A 27,941-nucleotide genomic window follows, 5' to 3' on the forward strand; every position below is an offset into this window, starting at 1 on the left:
GTGAAAGAGAAACAGATGTAGCAGAGCTGAATATGCGGCTGTTCTGATACAGTGCTGTTTGAAGAGAGAAACAGATGTAGCAGAGCTGAATATGCGGCTGTTCTGATACAGTGCTGTTTGAAGAGAGAAACAGATGTAGTAGAGCTGAATATGCGGCTGTTCTGACACAGTGCTGTTTGAAGAGAGAAACAGATGTAGCAGAGCTGAATATGCGGCTGTTCTGATACAGTGCTGTTTGAAGAGAGAAACAGATGTAGTAGAGCTGAATATGCAGCTGTTCTGATACAGTGCTGGTTGAAGAGAGAAACAGATGTAGCAGAGCTGAATATGCAGCTGTTCTGATACAGTGCTGTTTGAAGAGAGAAACAGATGTAGTAGAGCTGAATATGCGGCTGTTCTGACACAGTGCTGTTTGAAGAGAGAAACAGATGTAGCAGAGCTGAATATGCGGCTGTTCTGATACAGTGCTGGTGGAAGAGAGAAACTGATGTAGCAGAGCTGAATATGCGGCTGTTCTGATACAGTGCTGGTGGAAGAGAGAAACAGATGTAGTTGAGCTGAATATGCGGAGGTTCTGACACAGTGCTGGTTGAAGAGATAAACAGACAGATGTAGCAGAGCTGTATATGAAGCTTTTCAGACACATGTAGCTGAGCTGTATATGCATCTATAAAGATACATAGTGTAAGGTTTATACACAACTGGAGCACAGCTGTAATGGAAACAAATCTGCATCAGTGCTGGTGGGTGGGGGTTGGTCAAGCTTTTGGGCTAATGTATAATATGGAATTATAGTTTTTGATGCACAGAATGGGTTTGTAAAAGATCAGACAGATTTTTTATGTGTAAAACTGTACACTGAGCTCAATTCGCATGGCTCTCTGAGTGACCATTCCCCTCAGACACTGCAGACTGATGAGTCATACTTTTCACATGAACTAGCACTCAGCTCTCAGTGTGATGTCATAAGGAGGCGTGGCCGCCTTCACTCTAGCTGCCTAAGCCCGCCCAACCTTATCTGCAGAAAAGCAGGAAGTTACCAGCTAGCTGGCGGCAATTGAGAATGAAGTAGCAAGATGGGAATACCCCTTTAAATGCAATAGAGTCCATGTAATTCAAACTGTCCTTTGTTTTACTTTAATGTCTTTATCTGAACACTAAAATGTCTCTTTATGCCAAAGCCTATATGCAATGATAAGTAATAAAAGGAAAGCTCTGACCTTATTCTGAAGAGCAGGATACTGCAATCTGAAGGTTGCTGGAACAAATGTCTTACAGGATACTTGTCTTTTCTTGATGTGATGCGATGCTCTGTGCAGACTTGCGATGCTCTGTGCAGACTTGCGATGCGCTGGCTTGGATACGCTGCTGCAGATTTTGGGTCTAGTGGCAGGAAACTAGTTGACTGCAGTATGTGGATAGCATTGCAGACACTATAGCTCTGGACTTTGGCCTCCCACCATGCGTCTGTCTCTCTCTCTAGGGATCGCAGGAGAGTTGGCGCTCTTTCTCTGAATATCTTGCCTTTGCCATTCTGCCACTTTAAGAGTTGGCTGTAGTTTGACTAATGCGCACATTCTATGGCCTTTATGGTAGCTCCACTGAGATGTCTTTGCTTGCTCACTCAGGGAACAGTAGCTTCATGGCGGTATATGCTGGCGCACCACTGCTCTAATGCGCTCTTTACCGTGCAAGTTGAGGAGCGCTATTGCTTCGCCCTCTGAGGGCAATAGTTCCAGTGACAGAGGTAGCACTATGAAGTGCCTTTTGCGCTGTGGCATTAGAAGAATTTTGATATCTCTGACTTTTAGTCTAACCAGACTGTCTATTACTCTGTAATTCCTCTTGCGCCGTTCTATGGAAACAGTAGGTTTAAAGAGCACAGCAAATGCTTCAAATAACTTCTTTAGTAACTTCAACTTTTCTTCATATATAACACTGCCGTTATTTAAGCACTTTATGATCTCTCAGAGAGATATTTCTGAGATTTAATCGATAGTTATACTGATTTGTATGGATTGCTATTTGCTATTTGATTGCCAGGGGCATAGCAATAAGGGAAGCAGCTGCTTTGGGGCCCTGACCCAGAAGGGGCCATCCAGGAAGAGGAGGACTAAAAGATTTGGTCAGGGCCCCCTCAACAGTATTACACAATGAAATGATATACAGTGACCGTATAGACAGTGTATAAAACTGATGGAACAGCTGCCGGCCCTGGTCTGAGAGAATAATCTTTACTAGCCACAGTAATGGGGGCGGCATGAAAGGAAGGGGTTGCAAAAAAATTACTGGGGGAGGGGGGCCCTATTCAACAATTTGCTGTGGGGCCCAGTCATTTCTAGCTACGCCCCTGTTGATTGCTATTTGTAGTTTGCAATTGTAGCTTGCAATTTGTATTTGTAGTTTGTATTTGCAATATGTATGGAATCTGGTTTGTATGCTTGCAATTTGGTGGAACTGTAAGTAAGCACACATACGGTATGACTGGTTCAGTATACAGTTATAATCACTATATTAACAGTAGGAACATTATATAACTGTTTTAAATACCTATTTTGGCCTGTCTGCTTCCATGAAACACAGCTCTCAGTGGAGTGAATGTCTCTTCAGCTCCTGTATCTAGTGAATAATGATTCTAGCAGCCCAGATTCTTCACCAGTATTCAAGAAATATATGGCATCCCTCACCAGGCGCTTTTATCAATATCTGCAATTGCGTCATGCATATAATACAATGATCAAGAATGGTAGCGTAATGGCACAAAGAGACGCAGCGTTGCATCTGATTGTTTCGGGAGGGGAAAGAAGGGGATGATATCTCTAACGTATCGATTGATACTAGATAAATACCTAGAATCTCACCCACTGATTTAAATGCATAAATGGTTGACAGATGTGGTTGAACTCACGAAAGAGCAATGGGCTGATGTATTAGAGGCGGTGCCTGTGTCATCTTTGAGTGAAAGTGGAAAGCTTTTGCAATTATTTATTATCCATAGAGTGTACAAGACGCCAGTGTTTTTACACCAAATTGGTCACAGATTAGATGCCAAGTGTCCTCGGTGTGATATGGAACCTGCAGACTTGATACACATGCTATGGAAATGCGCGGTCCTGACTTTATACTGGAGAGAGGTGACTGCTATCATACAAAAAGCATATTCCGTAAATATTCCACAAGACCCGAAAGTGTGTATCTGTCACGGCTGAGGATGGGGAAAACCCTCAGCCGTGTGATGCCATGAGATGTTAGTGGCTGCTCGGCCAGGACGACAGAATTAGGGAGCAGGTCACCTCCTAACGCATCCCTAATCCGACCCTAACTCCTAGCTGCATGAGCTGACCTTGAAGGTAGGAGGGCCCATGCTCAGAAACTTCAGATCCCTACTCACCCTCGGCCGATCCCTGAACTAGGAGCTGGGTAGACCACCTGTTCCTCCTAGATGCGGAGAAAGAGGAGTCTAAAACTGGCCGAGCTGCAATGAGATATAACCATAAACAGACTATGGATATGGCAGGAGAGTGAAAGACTTCCACCTCTACCTGCCACAGACACACTGACTGAATCCCTGGAAACAAGTGCTGGCTGTCAACACACAAACATAAAAGGACACAGCACACATAAACACACAGGGACCCAGAACCATAGCTGCAATAATAACAGACACCACATAGACATAAACTTAACATCACATAAACATATAGTATCACAATTTATGACCACAAGGGTGGCCCTCAATGGCAGATGGTATATGGGACCAGGAGAGTGCCTCCAGCTTACTACAAGGCTGGAGTACCCCTCAGACCTCTGCTGAGGCTAAATAGCCCATGTAGCCACACCCACGCAGACACACCCAGTTTTCACACAAAGAGGGAGTTAACCCTTCCTACACCAGGCAAGGGATGGAAGCCACTTAAAGGGGAAGTGTCCAAATGAACATCACACTGCAGCTGTTACTGCAGGCAATGACATGCGTGGCAACCATGTCCTGGGAGTCAGCCAGAAGGCCGAGACACTGCCACCACATGTACACAATACCAAACGTTGCCACGGGCAGCCACAGTGAAGGGAAGTGTCACAGTGCACACCTACATAAACCTCGTGCACACCAGACATACAAAGTGCATACATACACACACACCCAACCAGGTGTAACCGCATGCACTTGACAGCAAGCTGCCTAGCAACAGCTCAGGCTGCTATACTGCCAAGTACAATCATGTTACCAGCGGCAACCACACGTGAGGCAACATAGCAGCAGCCCTCACCATGTGGTTGACAATAAAACCAAACCGCAGGCAACTGCATGCGGATCCTGAGTCACGACCATGACCATGGTCGTGACAGTATCTTTAGGCTATGTATCGGAATTGGGTACTGAACACGTGTTCAGACTGGCTATAGGCAGACTACTGTATGTGGCTAGGAAGCTGATAGCTCAGCACTGGATACAGGCTGAGCCTCCCACAATCGGGGAGTTTAGGTGCAAAGTCAACACTATGATTGTATATGAAAAGGCAGTTTTCCAGAAAAGGGGCTGTCCCAGCAAATTTGAGAATTTATGAGAACCATGGCAGGCACAAATGTGCATGGGTGCTATCTCGGGTAGAAGAAGCAGCTGATGCCGGAATGGAGGGTTGGGCGGTGGGGGGGGGGGAATGGGGTAGTTAAGAGTTTAAATAATAAGTATACATGACAGTTAACAACTAAGATACAATAAGACTCATGTTGAATCTTAATTATTGTTGCAAATCAATTTTATTGTATAATGTAGTACGGTATGTACATTTGTGTTGTACTCTTTTAGAATCAATTTTCAAAAATTATCTGATTTTAAAAAAATTATTTGTTTCCTCTTCTGATTGATTCTTCAGAATTACACCTGAAATGTATTTCAAGAAATTGGTTCCTCTCTAGGGATATACTTTTCATAATCTTTGGATGGTGTGTACAGTATATATGAGTCATAAGCACTTAAAGGAGTTGTCTCATCTGAGACGATGGGGGCATACTACTAGGATATGACACGGAGAAGGCCAACGTGGTGGCTGGAGGACTCTGGTCCGGCCACCACCAAGCGCTCTCCCCATAGTAGTGAATGGGAGTGCACTGTGCATGAACGGCCACTGTTTCCAGGGCCTGACTGAAATAGCCAAGCCAATGCAGAGTCGGTGCTGCGCATGCACACTGCACCCTCCACTACTTTTGAGGTTCCTTTTAGGAGATAGGTGTGGGTCCCAGTGCTGGGACTGCACCTACCAGACAATAGGGGTATATCCTAGCAAGCCCCCATTGTCTCAGATGAGCCAACCCCTTTAATATAAATGCGTGAAAAAATGAAGATAATATGGTGTGGGCCATGCAGTGTTTACTTGGCAGTGACAGGACTGAGATTTGGAGAGACCTCGGTGTGCAGTGTCCTAGCTGCAGTGATGATGTTCAGGTCACAGGATTATTCTTTGGCGCTATATGTAGTTTGTGTAATCGGGAAAGGCTACAGGATAAGGCTACATACACACAACAGTGAAAAATGGCACACAGCAGTTTTTAAAATGAATTGAAGTTAATGGCGCTATTCACGTGGCCATTTTTTTTTAGGGCGAGTGAATAGTGGTTGTGAAAAATTGGACATGTCATGCCAGATGGACCCCATGTAAATCAATGGGACTATTTTTAATGGCCATTTAGACAGGAGTGCATCCATGTAATGGCCGGTTATTATGGGTACACTAGTGGAAAATGGCCTTTTAGGGGTTAAAATAAAATAAATTGCCTTATCCGCTTGCACACACAAGGCAGTCTCTCTTGGTGCTGAAGGACCTGTGCTACCAACGTGATGACACCAGCATTTTTGCTTAGGAGCGCATGGTGACATCGTCCCACTGAGAGTGCAGGTCTTTTAGCACCAAATGAAGAGCGACTTTTCTCTACATGTGCAAGTGGATGATTAATTATTACTGATAGGTGGCCACTCTGGGGAACATTATTACTAACTGGGGCCACTATGGGGGACATTATGTATACTGCAGGGATTGGTAATTTAATAAAAAAAAGCTAATAAAAATCATCTAAATCATTCTCAAATAATGGCTTTTAAACATGAATGCAAAACGTCCAGAAGACTAAGAAAGGGATGCAAAAAATCGTTGAAAAATGGCCTTGAAAAACGGTGTCAGTTTTTATGACCTTTTTTTTTTACGTGTGAATGTAGCCTTAAGAGCTCATACAAAAAATTCTCACCACTGAACACAGATATTTCCTACCTGCCTGTGAACCTTGTAACCCTTAGGCCACTTTCAGACGGGCGTTGCATGAAAATGTGCGGGTGTGTTGCGGGAACACACGCGATTTTTCCGCGCGAGTGCAAAACATTGTAATGCGTTTTGCACTCGCGTGAGAAAAATCGCACCGTTTTGGGATCAGTGTTCTGTAGATTGTATTATTTTCCCTTATAACATGGTTATAAGGGAAAATAATAGCATTCAGAATACAGAATGCATAGTACAATAGCGCTGGAGGGGTTAAAAAAAAAATCATAATTTAACTCACCTTAGTCCACTTGATTGCACAGCCCGGCTTCTTGTCTGTCTCCTCCTTTGCTTAACAGGACCTGTGGTGAGCATTCATTGCAGGAACAGGACCTGTGGTGACGTCACTCCGGTCATCACATGATCCATCACCATGGTAAAAGATCATGTGATGACTGGAGTGACGTCACCACAGGTCCTGTTGCTGCACACAGCTACGATGAAGACAGAAGGAGATGCCGGCTGCGTGATGAAGTGGATTAAGGTAAGTTAAATTATTATTATTTTTTTAACCCCTCCAGCGCTATTTTACTATGTATTCTGTATTCAGAATGCTATTATTTTCCCGATAGCAACCGTGCGTGAAAATCGCACCACATCCGCACTTGCTTGCGGATGCTTGCGATTTTCAAGCAACCCCATTCACTTCTATGGGGCCTGCGTTGTGTGAAAAACGCAGAATATAGAGCATGCTGCGATTTTCACGCAACGCACAAGTGATACGTGAAAATCACCGCTCATGTGAACAGCCCCATAGAAATTAATGGGTCGGGATTGCATTGATGGGCGGGTGCGCTCGCGCATCGCATCCGCGCGGAATACTCGCCTGAGTCAAAGGGGCCTTACAGTTCTGGAATATATTGGATAGCACGGTCATGATGCTGCCAGTGTTATCCAATACATTCCAGAACTGTAAGGGTTACACAGCATCATAAATCAATACAATGCTATGCAACCCTGTTAGTGCACTAAAGGGGCATTCAGCAGTAGGAAATGTTTTATTTTATAAATGACTGATTGGGTGGGGGTTGCATGAAAGTTGATCAAAGTGGAAGCCAACCTGGCCTAGTTATGGTCCTTGGTCTACTAATAGATTGTGGTCTGTTTGGCCACCACAGTTTTAATCAATTCAGACTTTAATTTTATGCCATGTCTTGTTCTTTATGTGGATTTTTTTATATAGAAAAGTTATACAATTTCAATGCAATTTTATGGTATATTATTTATCAATAATAAAATGTGTTTTATTTTTGGCAGATGAATGTACCAGGAACTCAGAGAAACTTCTGATATCTTTAGATTTTAAAGAAGAGGATTGTGGTATCACACAAGTTACAATTGAAGAGCATGCCAATATCCAAGATATACCCTCATCCAATCACGGCAACAATGCATCATTTGATCCTTTTAAACAGATCCAATCTTCTGATTCATCACAGACTGAAACACAGAATAAAAGTCACAGAAAAGGTGTTAAACATCAAACAGCTTACATAAGAGGGAAGCCATTTTCCTGTTCAGAATGTGGGCAATGTTTTAACCATAAAAAACATCTTGTTATACATCAGAAAATTCACACAGGGAAAAAGCCATTTTCCTGTTTAGAATGTGGGAAATGTTTTAACCATAAATCACATCTTGTTGTACATCAGATAATTCACACAGGGGAGAAGCCATTTTCATGTTCAGAATGTGGGAAATGTTTTAACCATAAATCGACTTTTGTTAAACATCAGAGAATCCACACAGGAGAGAAGCCATTTTCATGTTCAGAATGTGGGAAATGTTTTTACAATAAATCTGATCTTGTTGTACATCAGAGAATTCACACAGGAGAGAAGCCATTTTCATGTTCAGAATGTGGGAAATGTTTTAACCGTAAATCACATGTTGTTGAACATCAGAAAATTCACACAGGAGAGAAGCCATTTTCATGTTCAGAATGTGGGAAATGTTTTAACCATAAATCGGCTATTGCTAAACATCAGAGAATTCACACAGGAGAGAAGCCATTTTCATGTTCAGAATGTGGGAAATGTTTTTACAATAAATCAGATGTTGTTATACATCAGAGAATTCACACAGGAGAGAAGCCATTTTCATGTTCAGAATGTGGGAAATGTTTTAACCGTAGATCACATCTTGTTGAACATCAGAAAATTCACACAGGAGAGAAGCCATTTTCATGTTCAGAATGTGGGAAATGTTTTAACCATAAATCACATCTTGTAGAACATCAGAGAATTCACACAGGGGAGAAGCCATTTTCATGTTCAGAATGTGGGAAATGGTTTAACCGTAAATCATATCTTGTTAAACATCAAAGAATTCACACAGGATAGAAGCCATTTTCATGTTCAAAATGTGATATGTATTTCAACCATAAATCATCTCTTACTAACATAAAAAAAACCACATATAAGAGAAGCCATCTTCATGCTTAACCCGTTTGTGACCTCCCTTATGTGTTTTTATGGTGGTCACTAACTGGCTTCATTCCTTCAGATACTCCTTTTTATAGGGAGATAAAACAGCGCCTTGCGTTCAGTTACCATAGCTAGCTGAGGGCTGGGAGCGATGATTGGGATCGCTGTGACGCTGGGTTCAGACCTGAGCATTTGCGATGGAGCGCTCTGTATGAAAGATTGTACGGGCGTTTGCAATCGCGCATACAGAGACAAACGAATGCCCATTGTCGCGCGTTCCCGAAAGTCTATGTACGGGAACGCGCGACAAGATGCCCCAAAGAAGCTCATGTACATCTTGGGGCGTCGGGCGTTTTACAGTGCGATCGTACGCGCTGTAAAACGCCCAGGTGAGAACCATGCCGATAGGGAAGCATTGGTTTCTCCTTGTTGAGCGTTTTACAGCGCATAGGAACGTGCTGTAAAACGCTCAGGTGTGAACCCAGCCTTAGAGCTCCCCAAACAAACATAGTCTCCTGTATTGAATGATTATTGGTAATCAAAGGACAGATCCAGTTAAAAGTGAAACTATGGTGTGTGTGTGTGTGTATATATATATATATATATATATATATATATATACACATATATCTCCTCTAAGCACAAATGTATGGTGAGAGAACATAAAAAAATATATATTTACTGTGATCGGTATGGGGACCCTCCATTCCTGTAAAATTGCAAATACAGGGGCCTATATGTGAAAGTCCAAAAAATAGAGCTGGATTCCCACAAGAGCTGGTGTTCAGACATGTGGAAAATGGGGCGTCATTCACACTTGTAAATGGCCAGTTATTTGCAGTCAAGTAGAATGACCGATAGGATGTAACATAGTTTATATGGCTTAAAAAAGACATCTGGCTATCTAGTTCTGCCTGTTATCCTGCAAGTTGATCCAGAGGAAGGCAAAAAAAAAAAACTGAGGTAGAAGCCAATTTTCCCCACTTTAGGAGGAAAAAATGTGTTCCTGACTCCAATCAGAATAACTCCCTTGATCCCTAATACCTGTAGCCTGTAATATTATTAAGCTCCAGAAATACGTCCAGGCCCCTCTTGAATTCCTTTATTGTACTCACCATCTCCACCTGCTCAGGCAGAGAGTTCCATAGTCTCACTGCTCTTACCGTAAAGACTCCTCTTCTATGTTTGTGTACAAACCTTCTTTCCTCCAGACGCAGTGGATGTCCCCTGGTTACAGTCACAGTCCTGGGGATAGATAGATAGATGATGGGAGAGATCTGATATATTTATACATAGTTATTAGATCTGCTCTCAGTCGTCTTTTTTCTAAAGTGAATAACCCTAATTTTGATAATCTTTCAGGGTACTGTAGTTGCCCCATTCCAGTTATTACTTTCGTTGCCCTCCTCTGAACCCTCGTCACCTCTGCTATGTCTGCTTTGTTTACATGAGCCGAGAACTGTACACATTACTCCATGTGTGGTTTGACTAGTGGCTTGTAAAGTGGCAGGACTATTTTCTCATCCCGGGCATCTATGCTACTTTTGATGCAACCCATTATCTAATTGCCCTTGGCAGGACTGCTGCCTGACACTGGTTTCTATAGCTTAGTATGCTGTTCACTAAAATTCCTAGGTCCTTTTTCCATGTCAGTGTTTTACCATTTAGTATGTACTGGTGACTTGCATTATTCCTTCCCATGTGCATAACCTTACATTTGTTAGTGTTAAACATCATCTGCCACTTATTTGCCCAAGCCTCCAATCTATCCAGATCCCTTTGTAGCAGTATACTGTCCTCTTTTATTTTAATTACTTTACACAGTTTAGTGTCATCTGCACAAATTGATATTTTACTGTGCAAGCCTTCTACAAGATTATTAATAAATATATTGAAGAGAATAGGGCCCAATACTGACCCCTGTGTTACCCCACTAGTGACAGTGACCCCATGAGTGTGTATCATTAATAACCACCCTCTCTTTTCTATCACTGAGCCAGTTACTTACCCACATACAGACATTTTCTCCCAATCCGAGCATTCTCATTTTATATACCAACCTTTTATGTGGTACAGTGTCAAATGCTTTAGAGAAGTCCAAATATGCGACATCCATTGATTCGCCACTGTCGAGTCTAGAACTTACCTCCTCATAGAAACTGATTAAATTAGTTTGACATGACCGAACCCTCATAAAGCCATGCTGATATGGCATTATTTGCTTGTTTTCATTGAGGTACTCCAAGATAGCATCTCTTAGAATACCTTCAAACAGTTTACCCACGACAAATGTTAAACTTACCGGCCTATAGTATCTGGGCTCTGTTTTTGGACCTTTTTTTTTATATTGGCACCACATTTGCTTTGTGCCAATCCTGTGGAACACCCCCTGTCAGTATAGTCCTTAAATATAAGAAATAAGGGTCTGGCTATGACATTACCTATTTCTCTTATGATACTGTGGTGTATGCCATCTGGTCCCAGCAATTTGTCTATTTTAATCTTTTTAAGACACCGCTGTACTTCTTCGTGGGTCAGACAGGGCACGTTTAATAGGGAATTTACTTTTACATTCTGCATTTTATTTGACATTTTCTTTTCTTCAGTGAATACAGTGGAGAAGAAAATATTTAATAGCTTTGCTTTTTCCTCATCGCTCTCTGCAACTCCCCCCTCATTACTCTTTAAACGGCTGACACCTTCAGATTTATACTTTTTTTCTATTTATATAATGGAAGAAAATTTTAGGGTTAGTTTTACTCTCTTTGGCAATGAATCTGTCTGTCTCTAGTTTGGCTGCTTTCATTTGTCTTTTTACATATTCAATTTTTTCCCTTGTAGTTTGTTAATGCTTCCGCGCTACCCTCCTGTTTTAGATCCAAAGAAGATACAGGCGGCACTCTGCTTTCAGTGATGCGGTGCGCGTGTCCAGGGAAGATCCGCACGTACTTGTATAGAAAGGACCGGAACTCGCTCTGGTAGTGATTTTCAAGTAATTTTAATGGTCACATACAAATGGTAAGTGACGCGTTTCGGCTACTATGAGCCTTTGTCAAACATCTGTTTGACAAAGGCTCATAGTAGCCGAAACGTGTCACTTACCATTTGTACGTGACCATTAAAATTACGTAAAAATCACTACCAGAGCGAGTGCCGGTCCTTTCTACGTGCGGACCCTCGTGCGGACCCTCCTGTTTTAGTGATTTAAATACTATCTTTTTGTCATTTATTGCTTTCTTTACATTAAAATTTTTGAACAATTTTTTTTTTCTTGTTCCTTAACCTTTTATTCCCATAAGGTATGTACCTTTCACAATTAGATTTTAGGATGCTTTTAAAAATATCCCATTTTGTGGCTGTATTTTTATTGGTGAGGACTTTGTCCTAGTTAGTTAGGCCTATGGCCTCTCTTCGTTGGCTAAATGTAACTTTTTTGAAGTTTGGTATTTTGTTCCTCCCTGAAGAAACAGTCTTTTGAATGACAATTGGAAGGTTATTACTTTATGGTCACTATTTAGGTGTACCCCAACCTGCACATCTATTGTTCTGTCAGGTCTGTCAGTATGTCCGCCCTCTAGTCGGGCCCTGAACCAGTTGAGAAAGGTAATTGTCTTCGGTTATTGCCAATAACCTGTTTCCTTTATGAGATGTACTGGTTTCAGTTTCCCACTCTATATCTGGGTAATTGAAGTCCCCCATAATAACCACCTCATTATGATTTGCCTCCTCGTCTATCTCGTTTAGTAGTAAATTTTCTGTGGACTCTGGTATATTAGGTGACTTATAATAAACTCCTATTATTTTTTATTATAGTTTTTTTTTTCTCCATGTATTTCTACCCACAGTGACTCCACATGTTCATGTCCCTCACTTATATCTTCTCGGACTGTAGGCTTTAGACAGGACATTACATACAGGCAGACCCCTCCCCCTCTCCGGTTTTGGCGATTCTTTCTAAACAGACTGTAACCCTGTACATTAACTGCCCAGTCATAGCTATCATCCAGCCATGTTTCAGTTATTCTCACTATGTCATAGTCCTCCTTACATATCACTAATTCTAGTTCCCCAGTTTTATTAGGCAGGCTTCTGGCATTTGGGGGGGGTAGTAGTGACCCTTTACTGTTCTCATGGATGGTTTTGGACGCTGCCCCTTAATATATTCTGTCGGTGATTGCTTGTTCTGTGCACATAGTGGTTTCTATCTTGCTAGGCAGGGCAGTTATGCTGCACAAGCTTCACTTGCCACATTTGCATGCCTCAGTTAAAAAGAAAATCAGCAAAATGAAAAAAAAAATGTAAATGTCCCAGCGGCCAAAATATATTTTAAAACTATTAAAATATATCATAAAATACAAGTGAGAATAAAATGGAAAAATAGTCTACACCTGCCGAAACAGTCAGCGTAGTCGGCCTTTTCACATGAAACAAAAAAAAATATTAATATGACCAAAACGGGGATGCAATTTTAACTATTGTCAATTTGCATATTTAAAGAATAAGCAGCTGGAGTTTGACATGATGTCCCATGCTCTAAATGACTATAATGTGTATGTCATTAAAGGGGTTTTCCAGTAATGTGCTCTCGATGGCCTGTTGTCAGGATAGGCCATAAGTATCATATTGGTGGCATCCCCAGCAATCAGTTGGTCTACAGTAACTCTGGCACCAGAACTCCACAGATCCATCCTGTGCCTTAGACAGAGGTGGTGACCAATCTCTTCAGTTGAAGCAACTCCGACATAACCGGATTCATCCACTACACCATATTTGGAAAAGTTTTAGAAATTCATATCATTTTAAGGGTTAACAGTGATTTTTGTAAAAACTGTTGACTTGGGTAATAAAGCACAACTGCAGAGAACATCTGGGTCAACAGTTTATAGAACATCCTGCCTCATCATCCTGTCATATTCTATAGAAACCTCCTGTTATATGTTCTGTGCAAAGTATCGACTAACCTGCCTAGTCATAGAGATTATTATTATGAAGCTTATTTCTTTATTTGTTACATAAGTAACCTTATATAAAGCCTGGACTCCTAGTATAATCAGACAGCTGCTTAGCAGAGCTTGACAACATTGTATTGTGTGTTATTTGGTTGTCTCACTGTCTGCAGGAAATAACGATTGCCTACCTTTTGATTCAGATGACTTTATTTATTGAACCTGTGGTCCATCATCAAATGTGAGATTTACAAGGAGGGAAAACAGTCCACCTCTCTGAACAGTGTCTGGGAGGCTGTGGTTGCTGCTGCACGCAATGTTGATGGTGAACAGATCAAAACACTGACAGAATCCATGGATGGCAGGCTTTTGAGTGTCCTTGCAAAGAAAGGTGGCTATATTGGTCACTGATTTGTTTTTGTTTTGTTTTTGAATGTCAGAAATGTATATTTGTGAATGTTGAGATGTTATATTGGTTTCACTGCTAAAAATAAATAATTGAAATGGGTATATATTTGTTTTTTGTTAAGTTGCCTAATAATTATGCACAGTAATAGTCACCTGCACACACAGATATCCCCCTAAAATAGCTAAAACTAAAAACAAACTAAAAACTACTTCCAAAAATATTCAGCTTTGATATTAATGAGTTTTTTGGGTTCATTGAGAACATGGTTGTTGTTGTTCAATAATAAAATGAATCCTCAAAAATACAACTTGCCTAATAATTCTGCACTCCCTGTACATCTCATAAATACACCCTTCATGTCTTTGAGACCCAGAGACCAAGACAGACTTTTGCCTGTGGGACATAGGGAAGGGGAGATACGGAGAACTCCTTCCAGTGAGGAGCTAGGATCCATAATGGGTTTTTGGATCTCTGGCTGCCAAGCCAAAAAGGCGTGCAAGTGTGATCGTCCCAGGGATGGGGGAGGGTGACCTCCTAAAGTTTAAGTGCCCGTGCAGGACAGAGGTGATTGTCTTTCTCTGAAGGGAGGTCACGAGGTGTCATGTTTGGAGAGACCTAGAAACTCTCTGTCCTCACTGCCTCCCATGTCACTACAGCTAAGGATTATATCATCCAAGAATTCTACAAGATTATAACTTTAGTGGCCCACATATTTATCTGGTAACTGACTTTTATCTGTTAACTCTCACTGTATCATCACCTGTATATAGCTGACCATTGTATATAATTTGTGTATATAGTGTTATGTCTAGTGCGCCCTTAAAGGGGTTGTCTCACTTCAGAAATGGCATTTATCATGTAGAGAAAGTTAATACAAGGCACTTACTAAAGTAGTATTATTATTATCATCCATATTGCTTCCTTTGCTGGCTAGACTAATTTTTCCATTACATTATATATTTCTCATTTCCATGGTTACGACCACCATTCAATCCAGAATTGGTGGCCATGTTTGCACACTATAGGAAATACTGTCGGCCTATGTCGGTTCCTATGGTCCTGGCCACCAGAAAAGCCAGTGTTTTTTTCTTTAGTGTGCAAGCATGGCAACCAATGCTGGATTGTAGGGTGGTCGTAACCATGGAAACAAGACATATATAATGTGATGGAAGAATGAGTCTAGCCACCAAAGGAAGCAATATGGACAATAACAATATATTAGTAAATGCTTTGTATTAGCTTTCTCTACATGATAAATGTAATTTGCTGAAGTGAGACAACCCCTTTAAGGCAATTAAATATATAATTTATTCTTGTGCTGTTCTGTTGTCTCGATCCACGAATCCACACGTCCTTGTCACAGTATTACATTACATGCTACCTGGGTTGGTTTCTGAACCAATATAACAATGTTAATGGACCAGGCTTATATCCAACGAGGAACTGGTGGCAGTCTACTGGGCTAGCGGGGCTCTGTCTCACTGGGCCAGTGAAAGGGCTCTCTTAGCCTGTCAGGGTTGTGAGCAAGTGTTGTGCCATGCTGGAGGTAGCGTGGGCCACCCTCTCTCACTCCCTGTGCCCGTTTGGCAGGGGCTGTGCCAAGCTGACCTTACGTACTCCCAGGGAGGGCGTAACAAGTCTTCGAAACCGTGCCGCGTGATCATGACGTACAGTCATGCGGTACATTTTTTATATATACAGTACAGAAAAAAGTTTGGACACACCTTCTCATTCAAAGTTTTCTTTATTTTCATGACTATGAAAATTGTAGATTCACACTGAAGGCATCAAAACTATGAATTAACACATCTGGAATTATATACATAACAAAAAAATTTGAAACAGCTGAAAATGTCATATTCTAGGTTTTTCAAAGTAGCCACCTTTTGCTTTGATTATTGCTTTGCACCCTCTTGGCATTCTCTTGACGAGCTTCAAGAGGTAGTCACCTGAAATGGTTTTTAGTTCACAGGTTTGCCCTGTCAGGTTTAATAAGTGGGATTTCTCTCCTTAGAAATGGGGTTGGGACCATCAGTTGCGTTGTGAAGAAGTCAGGTGGATACACAGCTGATAGTCCTACTGAATAGACTGTTAGCTGCTTTTTTCTTGCCATAATACAAATTATAAGTAAAGAAAAACGAGTGGCCATCATTACTTTAGGAAATAAAGGTCAGTCAGTCCGAAAAATTGGGAAAACTTTGAAAGTGTCCCCAAGTGCAGTCACAAAAACCATCAAACGCTACAAAAAAAATGGCTCACATGCGGACCGCCCCAGGAATGGAAGACCAAGAGTCACCTCTGCTGCGGAGGATAAGTTCATCTGAGTCACCAGCCTCAGAAATCGCAGGTTAACAGCAGTTCAGATTAGAGACCAGGTCAATGCCACACAGAGTTCTAGCAGCAGACACATCTCTAGAACAACTGTTAAGAGGAGACTGTGTGGAAACCATATATCTGCTAGGAAACCACTGCTAAGGACAGGCAACAAGCAGAAGAGACTTGTTTGGGGGTAAAGAACACAAGGAATGGACATTAGACCAGTGGAAATCTGTGCTTTGGTCTGATGAGCCCAAATTTGAGATCTTTGGTTCCAACCACCATGTCTTTGTGCGACGCAGAAAAGGTGAACGGATGGACTCTACATGCCTGGTTCCCACCGTGAAGCATGGAGGAGGAGGGGTGATGGTGCTTTGCTGGTGACACTTGGGTATTTATTCAAAATTGAAGGCATACTGAACCAGCATGGCTACCACAGCATCTTGCAGCGGCATGCTATTCCATCCGGTTTGCGTTTAGTTGGACCATCATTTATTTTTCAACAGGACAATGAGCCCAAACACACCTCCAGGCTGTGTAAGGGCTATTTGACCATGAAGGAGAGTGATGGGGTGCTGCGCCAGATGACCTGGCCTCCACAGTCACTGGACCTGAACCCAATCGAGATGGTTTGGGGTGAGCTGGACCGCAGAGTGAAGGCAAAAAGGCCAACAAGTGCTAAGCATCTCTGTGAACTCCTTCAAGACTGTTGGAAGACCATTTCAGGTGACTACCTCTTGAAGCTCATCAAGAGAATGCCAAGAGTGTGCAAAGCAGTAATCAAAGCAAAAGGTGGCTACTTTGAAGAACCTAGAATATGACATATTTTCAGTTGTTTCACACTTTTTTGTTATGTATATAATTCCACATGTGTTAATTCATAGTTTTGATGCCTTCAGTGTGAATCTACAATTTTCATAGTCATGAAAATAAAGAAAACTTTTTGAATGAGAAGGTGTGTCCAAACTTTTGGTCTGTACTGTATATATAATTTTTAATAAAGTTAAGCAATTTGTTTCAGTATACAGTACAATATTTGACTATAACCATGTCAGAATTACTTGGATGAGCAAAACTATTAGTGGTTGGAATGTAGGAAATCAGATGTTCTTAGACGTCACAATACTCGCTCGGGGGAGAAGCCATTTTTATGTTCTGAATTTGGGAAATGTTTTATCCAGAATTCAGATCCTATTAGACATCAAATAAAGAAAACCTTTCAGAATTTGGGAAATTGTTTACTCTAAAGTCAACCCTTGCTGACCACCACAGAAGAAAAGCCATATTCACATTCAGAAATCAAAATGTGGGAAAATGTTCAGATGGAAATCATATCTTGTTGACCATTTTCGTTTTTTCTACTTTTTAAAAAATAGTACAATATAAAATACAACAGTAGATGCAAAGTAAAGCCGCCAGTCATAGAAGAAGAAGGAAAAGCAATTTACAGCACTGAATGATGAGTAAGTTCATTCTCCAAAAAGCAAATAGAATCCAGACAACCCTTATGTATCAATCACTTGAATAGAATATTGCATGATAAATCATATAAGTGCATCTTAAAGGGGTTCTCAGGGCTTTTAATATTGATGATCTATCCTCAGGATAGGTCTTACACCCGCCCCCCCGTCGATCAGCTGTTTGAAGAGGGGACATGTGCCTCCTCTTCAAACAGCTGATGGGCGGGGGTACCGGGTGTCTGACCCCCGCCGATCTGATATTGATGACCTAATATAAGGCAATACTCCCAGACCATACTAATGGCATTTTAGTAGTTAAGCATCTGCAGATTCTTATCTCAAGGTTAGCATTCTTCAGAAAAACAGAAAGTTTACCACAGTTCAGACCATTTCCATCACAATCCCCTCCTTTTGTTATTTTAGCAGATGGGCAGGACCCTCAGGGCCCAGTACTTCACTTGACTTTGTATCAAATTCAGGACTTAACCTAATATCTTCACCCGAGGGTCCTGTGATGCATCGAGATGAAGTTGCCTCAAAGTGCAGACTTAATCCTAGCAAAGGAAAAAACATAGAAGTTAAGGCATTTCATCTAATTAAACAATACTACAAGTAATAACTAATTATAGGTAAATGTGTATCCTTCACTGAGTTGAGTACTCTATGTGGTGCGACTTAGATCTATGTGTATTGTTTCATGCTTGTAGCCGTATCAGGAAAAATACCATTAACTAAGATGGCCGCTGGGCAGGGAGTGAAGTTACCTCAGTTAAGATGGCTGCCAGGGAGAAAATGGGATTAGTTAAGATGGTGTCAGGGCCTGGGTGTTTGCTGCGACATTTTCGCAGCGCATGTTTGGTTGCCGGTGGCAACTTGTTTTTATGCATGTGTGTGCGATTTCCCTTTTAGGATGTTTCCTTTCCCTGCGTTGGTGTGCACAGGGTTTAGGTGTGCTTGGTAGGTGTGGTGGGTGGGACCTCAGGCCTTCTATATGTTGGTGTGGTGGAGCCTGAGTGTCAGTTTGGTTTGTTTGTCAGCTAAGTGTGGAGCTCTGCTCCTGGGCTGAATGATACTGTCTGTGTGAGCTATCCTTATTTGTTATTTTGTATTTCTTGCTTTGTCTGTTGTCCCCTCCTGTGTGTTTCTGTCATTCCTCCCCCCACCTTGTGTATATAGTTATGGTGCGGGTTTTGCTTGGAGGTTTGATTGTTGTATGAGGCTCTGGAAGGGGCAGGCTTTCCCGGAGGGTTTTAAGCGAAGACTCGCCTGTGGGCTTTTCCAGCTTGGAGCCACCTTCCATCATGGCTACTGCAGGTAAGTGAGGATTGCATAATTATGTTACTGTGTAACTTACCTGCCATACTCTTTAGCCAACGGCCTTCTATCCTGCTTGCCACGGGGCCGTTTGAGACACCATTCATCCGTGGTGTTGGATGAATGGGTGGTCTCTGCCCTGTCATTAGGCCTAGGGCTTTGTAGGGATAGTAGGGTCAAAGGTTGGTGAGCATGAATCCCCTTACCTTCTGAGGCTGCTCATGTGGTAGGAGTCCAAGGTGAGTTCAGGGTTGCGTTAGGTGGTGACCAGCTTCCTGTTCCTTCCTATCTGGCATTGCAATCTCTGCCTTTGCACGGTGGAAGGTTTTCCCCACTCCCCGCCTTGACATAATAACAAATACCAGCTCCGCAGCCGCGGTGCCTTCGAAAAAGGGTGCAGCATGTTTTGCCAGCCGTTTCGGCATACATGCGCATTTTCCGGAGGGAGAGCGTTAAGGGGTTTACCGTTAACGGCACGGTTGGTGGCTTTTTCCCCACCACCTTGTTAACCGCGTCCGTGTTGGTGCCCCCTTGTCCCTCTCTATGTTCCTATCTCTGGTCGTCTGCTGGCAGCATTCCTTTAGTGTTCCGCCTGTGTGCTGGTTGGGGAGTGGCTGCTGGCAGCGACCTGTAGTGGCGGCTCATGCGGTAGGAGTCTAAGGTGAGTTCTCTGTGAGACAATCAGGTGGTCGGCGTACCTGCCAGGTGCTATGTTTCCCGTCCCCATTTTCTTCTCTTCTTTTTAAGCCTTCATTATGCTGAATACTATACACTGCTCCCAGCCAGAAGGCTTCTAATGCCGCCTGCACTGTCAATCTTTCTAAGTTATCTTTGCATGTACATTCAATCTGAACACTTTCCTAACTCCCTGAAGCTACAGGACAGCTACCGATAACCTGTTCTCTCCTTCTGGAAAGGGACTTCAGTTATACTCAATGACATGACAGCCCGTGTTTTACACCCCTGGCATATACGTCATATGAGCCCTTCCTCATTTTCCCAGGATATCTGTTACAACAACCTATACTCCATCCATTAATATGATTCTCTTTTTCATATTAACTGGAAGACATCTATCGGTGTGACAGATACGCGACACCAATTGGAACACACCTACCAACGTGACAATAGTGTACTGCTGGTAGGACGAGTAAATATTTTAAATCATCAACTGTCTAAAGTTGGAACACGTGTAACTATTGTAGGAAGGAACAAGGGGCCAACATTGATGGTCGGTACGTGTCACCGAGGTTTCTGGCCTCGTGAGGTAAGAGACTTTTTTTGCTGAAGTGTCATTATTTGCTTTGCAGTCTGACACTTCAGCTGTTTAGTATGGCTGTAAAGCCGATCCGGGACGGCTCTTATTGGGAGTAGCCAAAGTGCTGGGTGGGTGGCTATTCCCCATGTTCCAGGCTGGGTCTTGGGAGGCTTATAAAAAGCAGTCAGCTTTATCAGGTGGTGTAGATTATCCTCCATCTGACATAAAAGCTGTAAAGTACTCTGTGCTGAGGACTACAAACAGGCGTGCAGGCCGTCTGGAAGCCTGCCAGTGAACTTGTCTGTGGCTGAGCATATGGCTGGGTGTGAACTGACACCAAGGATTCCAGGTGACCATTGTTATGTTTTGCTGTGTGTAAACAAGCACCAAGACTGTGATGTTTTTTCTGAGTGTCAATTTATACACTGAAGTTGATTAACAACCTGGTTCCTTGCCTCTATACTGTATCCAGAGCAAATCCCCACACTATATACATATGTATATTTCCTCTGAAGTCCCTGTCAAACCACAGACAGTTAATATCACACTTTGACCACGTTCTTAAGACAAGGGCTTATTTGGTCTGGTGTCCAGCCGTCCCACACACTACACGAAGTGGAGGCACAGAAGGGATATCAGGTAAGATAACTAGTTTTCTTACCTTTCTCTAAGCTGAGCAGTCTCCTCCCTCGTCTGCGTCCGACCCACCAGTGGATATTTAATGAGGCTGCTCAGTCAGAACAATTTCACCCTTGTCCCACGTTGGGCGCTAACTGTTGCACACAAGCTGTGCTATCTTATCAACTGTCTGCTCCAAACTGCAAGTTAGTACGTGCACGACAGAGAAAAACCACACTGACACCTCTCAAAGATCAAAGCAAAATTCTCATTTATTAGAGAAAGTTAAGCAGTATATATGCACATGAGAGGGGGCATCCTCCCTGAGGCTCGTGGCAGTGTTCCATTGGTCATTATACAAAATACATTTTCACTTCTCCAAGTGGGGAGTGATCCTGGATGCCAGCGCCATCTTGCAATGGCTTCAGATCATTCAATCTCATATCCACAACAGGAGCAGTGGTTACATGAGGGATCTTGACATCCAAGACAGACTACTAAGCCTACTTTCACTCGCGTTTTTTTATTTTTATTTGTGAGATCCGTTCAGGGCTCTCACAAGCCGTCCAAAATGGATCAGTTTTGCCCTAATGCATTCTGAATGGAAAAGGATCCGCTCAGAATGCATCAGTTTGCCTATGTTCAGTCACCATAACGCTTTAGAGGTGGACACCAAAACGCTCCTTTTGGTGTCCGTCTGACGAAACTGAGCCAAACGGATCCGTCCTGGCAAACAATGTAAGTCAATGGGGACAGATCAGTTTTCTCTGACACAATCTGTCACAATAGAAAACCGGTCCGTCCGCTATTGACTTTCAATGGAGTTCATGACAGATCCGTCTTGGCTATGTTAAAGATAATACAAACGGATCTGTTCAGAACGGATGCAGGCGGTTGTATTATCTGAACTGAAGCGTTTTTGTAGATCCACGATGGATCCACTCAAAACGCAAGTGTGAAAGTGGCCTAACAGAGAGGATTGTTAGATTGCTAGAGAACCTGTTCTGTTACACGCTGATACAAGTAGCGGGCCCATGACAGAGTGGAGAGGGTGTTAGCAGTACGTTTGTGTTGACGTTTATTTTTCCCTTCTTCTGATTGATCTGTCACAAGAACAACCCCAAAATAATGGATCCTGTCTTTTGAGCATCCGCCTTCACACAGTCAGTATTTGGTCAGTAATTGGTAAGGCGGAAACAGGAGTGGGTCCAAAACAGAGATGACACGTGATGGGTTTATTTGCATGTCTTCTGTGTTTTGGACCCCTCCTGCTTTTGGCTTCCAACTCCTGATCAAATCCTGATGCAAAATACTGACCGTGTGATAGGGGCCTTATGGATGCATCAAAGACGGGATCCGTTGTGGTCTTCATTATTTCGGTTCTGCTGACAGATATGAAGGGTCAAATACATGGTGATGACAACATGGCCAAACACGGACACTAGTGGTGCGAAGGTGGCAAAAGCAAGACGAGGTAACATTAGAGATGTCGCGAACATCAAATTTTCCGTTCGCGAACGGCGAACGCAGATTTCTGCAAATGTTCACGAACGGGCAAACCTCCTTGACTTCAATAGGCAGGCGAATTTTAAAACCCACAGGGACTCTTTCTAGCCACAATAGTGATGGAAAAGTTGTTTAAAGGGGACTAACACCTGGACTGTGGCATGCCGGAGGGGGATCCATGGCAAAACTCCCATGGAAAATTACATAGTTGACGCAGAGTTGGATTTTAATCTATAAAGGGCATAAATCACCTAACAATCCTACATTTTTTTGAACAACGTGGTTTAAAACATCCAGTGTGTGTATACGATCAGGTATGATGTTGTATCGATCAGGTAGTGTAAGGGTTACGCCCGCTTCACAGACATTGACAGACCAAACTCCCCTTTTAATGCACCGCAAACAGTCCATTAGCCCAACTGCAAACTCCCCATTTGCACAAGGTTGGATACCAAGCTAGCCATGTCCCGTTGAGGTCATTGAAGGTTTCTTCCTCCACCCAGCCACGTACAACACCAAGGGTCCCCGAAAGGTGAATTGAATTGATTTTTCGAACGGGGAGATGGTTAAAAAAAACGCTGGCTCCCTCCCCTTTGTTTGAATCCACGGTCACTGCGTCTGCGCCGTGCAATTTACTGTCACACCCGATATGAGTGGTATTTTCTGTAGTACTATTCTCATCAGTTTTATCCCTGTTACGTCCCATATCAGGGATTGCCTTTTGTGAAAAAATTTTTAGGCCGGGTACCTTCGACTGCCTTCACAGTGACAGACCAAACTCTGATACACCAAACTGAATTGATTTTAGGAACCGGGAGATGGAAAAAGCAGCTTGGTCGGTCCTCTTACTCCCAAGTTGGGGCACTGCGCGTGCACGGAGCAATGTGCTGTGACACCCTATATGAGTGGTGTCTTAACTAGTTCTATTCCTATCAGTTTAATCCCTGTTACGTCCCCTATCCGGGGACGTGTGTCGAATTGATTAATCATTGTCGAATTAACGACATCCTGAAATAATTTTGTTCTGAGCTCTGTACTTGCTTTGTATTGGAATTGATGGGGAGTTTTTTAAATTGTCTGCATTATTTCTAATAAACTATTAAGAGATTTTATTATGATTATTTTATTTTATGTATTAAAAACCCATACAACCTTGAAAAAAAAGAAATAATGTTTTTTCCTCTGAAAAATTATCCAGCCGATCGCTTTTAGTCTGATCATAATGAAGCAACGGCCTTATCTGGGGTGTGGCAACATTGATAACACACTCATAGAGGTGATGATCGCTTCATTGTGATACGCAAGTCCCTTCACCACAACAAGGTACCGATCACGAAGGGGAATTGACACATGTATGTACCTTTTTTTTTTGTTTTGTTTTTGCAGCCACAGTGCAGCACTAGAGGCCAGAAAAATTAGGCATGTACACATGCCTGAAAAACATTGCAGCTTGAACCCTAGTTGGTGGCAGAGAATTCACAAAAGTCATCCAGTATGCAGACATTAAATACAGCATTTTGAGGCCAAGGCATGTCATCAGGCCTTTTGTTAGTCAAACGTATCCCCCACTGTCAGTCCCTTAGGGATCAATGCCTCATTCATCTTAATGAAGGTGAGGTAATCAACACTTTTTTGACCGAGGCAAATTCTTTTGTCAGTAACAATGCCTCCTGCTGCACTGAAGGTCCTTTCTGACAGGACACTTGAAGCGGGGCAGGCCAGACGTTCTATCACAAACTGGAATAGTTTAGGCCACAGGTCAAGCCTGCACACCCAGTAGTCAAGGGGTTCATCGCCCCTCAGAGTGTCAATATCTGCAGTTAAGGCGAGGTAGTCTGCTAACTGTCGGTCGAGTCGTTCTCTGAGGCTGGATCCCGAAGGGCTGTGGCGATGTGTAGGACTGAAAAAGCTCTGTATGTCCTCCATCAACAACACATCTGTAAAGCGCCCTGTCCTTGCCGCCGTGGTCGTGGTAGGGGGAGGATTACTTTCCCCTCTTCCCCTGTTAGATTCCTGTTGTGCTGTGACATCCCCCTTATAAGCTGTGTAAAGCATATGTTTTAGTTTGGTTTTAAACTGCTGCATCCTTTCTGACTTTCGGTAATTTGGTAACATTTCCACCACTCTCTGCTTATACCGGGAGTCTAGTAGCGTGGCCACCCAGTACAAGTCCTTCTCCTTCATCCTTTTTATACGAGGGTCCCTCAACAGACATGACAGCATGAAAGATCCCATTTGCACAAGGTTGGATGCCGAGCTACTCATTTCCCGTTCCTCGTCCTCACTGATGTCATTGACGGTCTGTTCTTCCCCCCAGCCACGTACAACACCACGGGTCCCAGATAGGTGACAACAACGAGCACCCTGGGATGCCTGCTGTGGTTGGTCTTCCTCCTCCTCAAAGCCAAATTCCTCCTCTGACTCCACTTCCTCATACTCCTCTTCCAGCATTGCCGCAGGTCCGGCAAGCGATGATGACCAGGCTATTTCTGGTGGTGATGGTGACCACAACTCTTCCTTTTCCTCTTCACGCTCATCTACAGCCTGATCCAGCACTCTTCGCAGGGCACGCTCCAGGAAGAAAACAAATGGGATGAGGTCGCTGATGGTGCCTTCAGTGCGACTAACTAGGTTTGTCGCCTCAAAAGAACGCATGAGCCTACAGGCATTGCGCATGAGCATCCAGTAACGTGGCAAAAAAATTCCCAGCTCCGCAGAGGCTGTCCTAGCACCCCGGTCATACAAGTACTCGTTGACGGCTTTTTCTTGTTGGAGCAGGCGGTCCAACATTATGAGTGTTGAATTCCAACGTGACGGGCTGTCGCAAATCAAGCGCCTCACTGGCATGTTGTTTCAGCGCTGAATGTCTGAAAAGTGCGCCATGGCCGTGTAGGAACGCCTGAAATGGCCACACGCCTTCCTGGCCTGCTTGAGGACGTCCTGTAAGCCTGGGTACTTAGAAACAAAGCGTTGTACGATGAGATTCAACACATGTGCCATGCACGGCACATGTGACATCTTGCCCAAATTCAATGCCGCCAACAAATTGCTTCCATAGTCACACACCACTTTACCGATCTCCAGTTGGTGCGGGGTCAGCCACTGATCCACCTGTGCGTTCAGGGCGAACAGGAGTGCTGGTCCGTTGTGGCTCTCTGCTTTCAGGCAAGTCAACCCCAAGACAGTGTGACACTGTTGTATCCAGGATGTGGAATAGCCCCTGGGGAGCTGGGGGGATTCAGTTGATGTGCAGCCAGACGCCGCAGCAGAAGAGGACTCAGCCGAGGAGGTTATGGAAGAGGATAGAGTAGGAGGAGTAGAGGAGGTGTCAGTAGGCCTGCCTGCAAGTCGTGGCGGTGTCACCAACTCCGCTGCAAAGCCACGCATTCCATGCTTGGCAGCCGTCAGCAGGTTGACCCAATGCGCAGTGTAGGTGATATACCTGCCCTGACCGTGCTTTGCAGAAAAGGTATCAGTGGTCAGATGGACTCTTGCCCCAACACTGTATGCCAGAGATGCCATGACTTCCTTTTCAATTACTGAGTAGAGGTTTGGGATTGCCTTATTTGAAAAAAATATTTGTCCGGGTACCTTCCACTCTGGTGTCCCAAAAGCGACAAATTTTTCGAAGGCCTCAGAATCCACCAGCTGGTATGGTAAAAGTTGGCGGGCTAAGAGTTCCGTCAAGCCAGCTGTCAGACGACGGGCAATGGGGTGACTCTGTGACATTGGCTTCTTACGCTCAAACATTTCCTTTACAGACACCTGACTGTGGGGAGATGAGATGGAACTGCTGAAGGTGAGAGGCGGAGTGGCGGGTGGTTGAGAGGGGGCAAGGAGGACAGCAGTGGTTGACGTGGCTGAAGATGCTGGACCAGGAGGAGGATTGGTGGCTTTGAGCTTGTGTGCTGCTTCTACTCGTCATCATGTGTTGATCCCATAGGCGTTTGTGATGTGCGATCATGCGCCTTCGCAAAGCAGTTGTACCTAGGTGGGTGTTGGATTTCCCACGACTCAGTTTCTTTTGGCACAGGTTGCAAATGGCATCGCTGTTGTCAGAGGCAGACACACACAAAAAATGCCACACTGCTGAGCTTTGCAATGACGGCATTCTGGTGGTGGCAACAGCATGCGTTGATTGGCGTGCTGTCTGGCTGACCCTGGGTGCCGATACATGCTGTCTGACTGTGCCACTAGCTCCTTGCGACGACCTCCCCCTGCTTCCAACTCGTCTCCTCCTTCTCTCTGTCTTCCCTTCTGAACTTTCCCCCTCTTCTTCTTCTCTTCGAGCAGGCACCCACGTGGCATCTACGGACACATCGTCATCATCAACCACTTCACTTGTATCTGACACCTCAGCAAAGGAAGCAGCGGTGGGTACAACATCATCATCATCACACTGTACATCCATGTGTGTAATGCTGCCTGACTGAGACATATCCCTGTTATCTACATCCTCTGGCAATAATGGTTGCGCATCACTAATTTCATCCAACTGATGTGTAAATAACTCCTCTGAGGGATCAAGTGAAGCGGCTGTGGTGGTAGTGGTGGTGGTGGCGGCGGGCGGGAGAGTGGTAACTTGAGAGCAGGTGACCAAAGCTGAGCTGGAGGAGGATGGTGCGTCAAGGTTCTTAGCGGAAGCTGTTGAAGATTGGGTGTCCTGTGTAAGCCAGTCAACTATTTTCTCCGAATTTTTTGGGTTCAGGGTATGTGGCCTCAGAACACTGGTCATTATTCCAGGGCCAGTGGAAATCACAGCACCACGACCACGACGGCCCCTTCGGGGTGGCCTGCCTCTGCCTGTCATTTTTTTTTTGTGGTACTATGCGTGCAAAGTACTGTACTGTGCCACCCTATATAAGTGGTGGGCAGTTGGCACAGTACAGGCTGTGTGGGCCTGACACACACGGGCTTGCAAATGTGATTCACAGAAAAATATTAAATATAATTTTTTTTATCTGCAAGGTATTTTCTGTCACACCCTGTATGAATGGTGTGCACACAGTGCTGTCTGTGACTGAGCCTGCAGCCTCTCACACACGGGCAGCCAGGCAACTGCAATAAATATATATATATATATATATATATATAATAATTTTAAAAAAGCAGACTGATGTACCAGCCCTGAAAAGGGCTTTTTGGGGTACTGTCAGGACGCTGTCCTTACAGCAGATGAGTCTGTGGACACAGAACAATGCCCTAGCTAACGCTTTCCCTATTTCAGCAGCAGCAGCACTGTCCCTCCTCTCACTGAGAATGCAGCTTCCGAATGAATCTAAAATGGATGCTGTCCTGGAGGTGGGAGGGTCTGGGAGGGAGGGTCTGCTGCTGATTGGCTGGAATGTGTCTGCTGACTGTGAGGTACAGGGTCAAAGTT

The 27,941-nt window shown here is 43.6% G+C and overlaps 1 pseudogene; it reads left to right on the top strand.

Annotated features, from left to right (window-relative positions):
* Positions 1–27,941, top strand: part of LOC122940390 — a 1,294,760-nt pseudogene that overhangs the window by 684,038 nt on the left and 582,781 nt on the right.

This window comes from Bufo gargarizans, chromosome 6 (assembly GCF_014858855.1).
Source record: "Bufo gargarizans isolate SCDJY-AF-19 chromosome 6, ASM1485885v1, whole genome shotgun sequence".
Classification (NCBI taxonomy): Eukaryota; Metazoa; Chordata; class Amphibia; order Anura; family Bufonidae; genus Bufo; species Bufo gargarizans.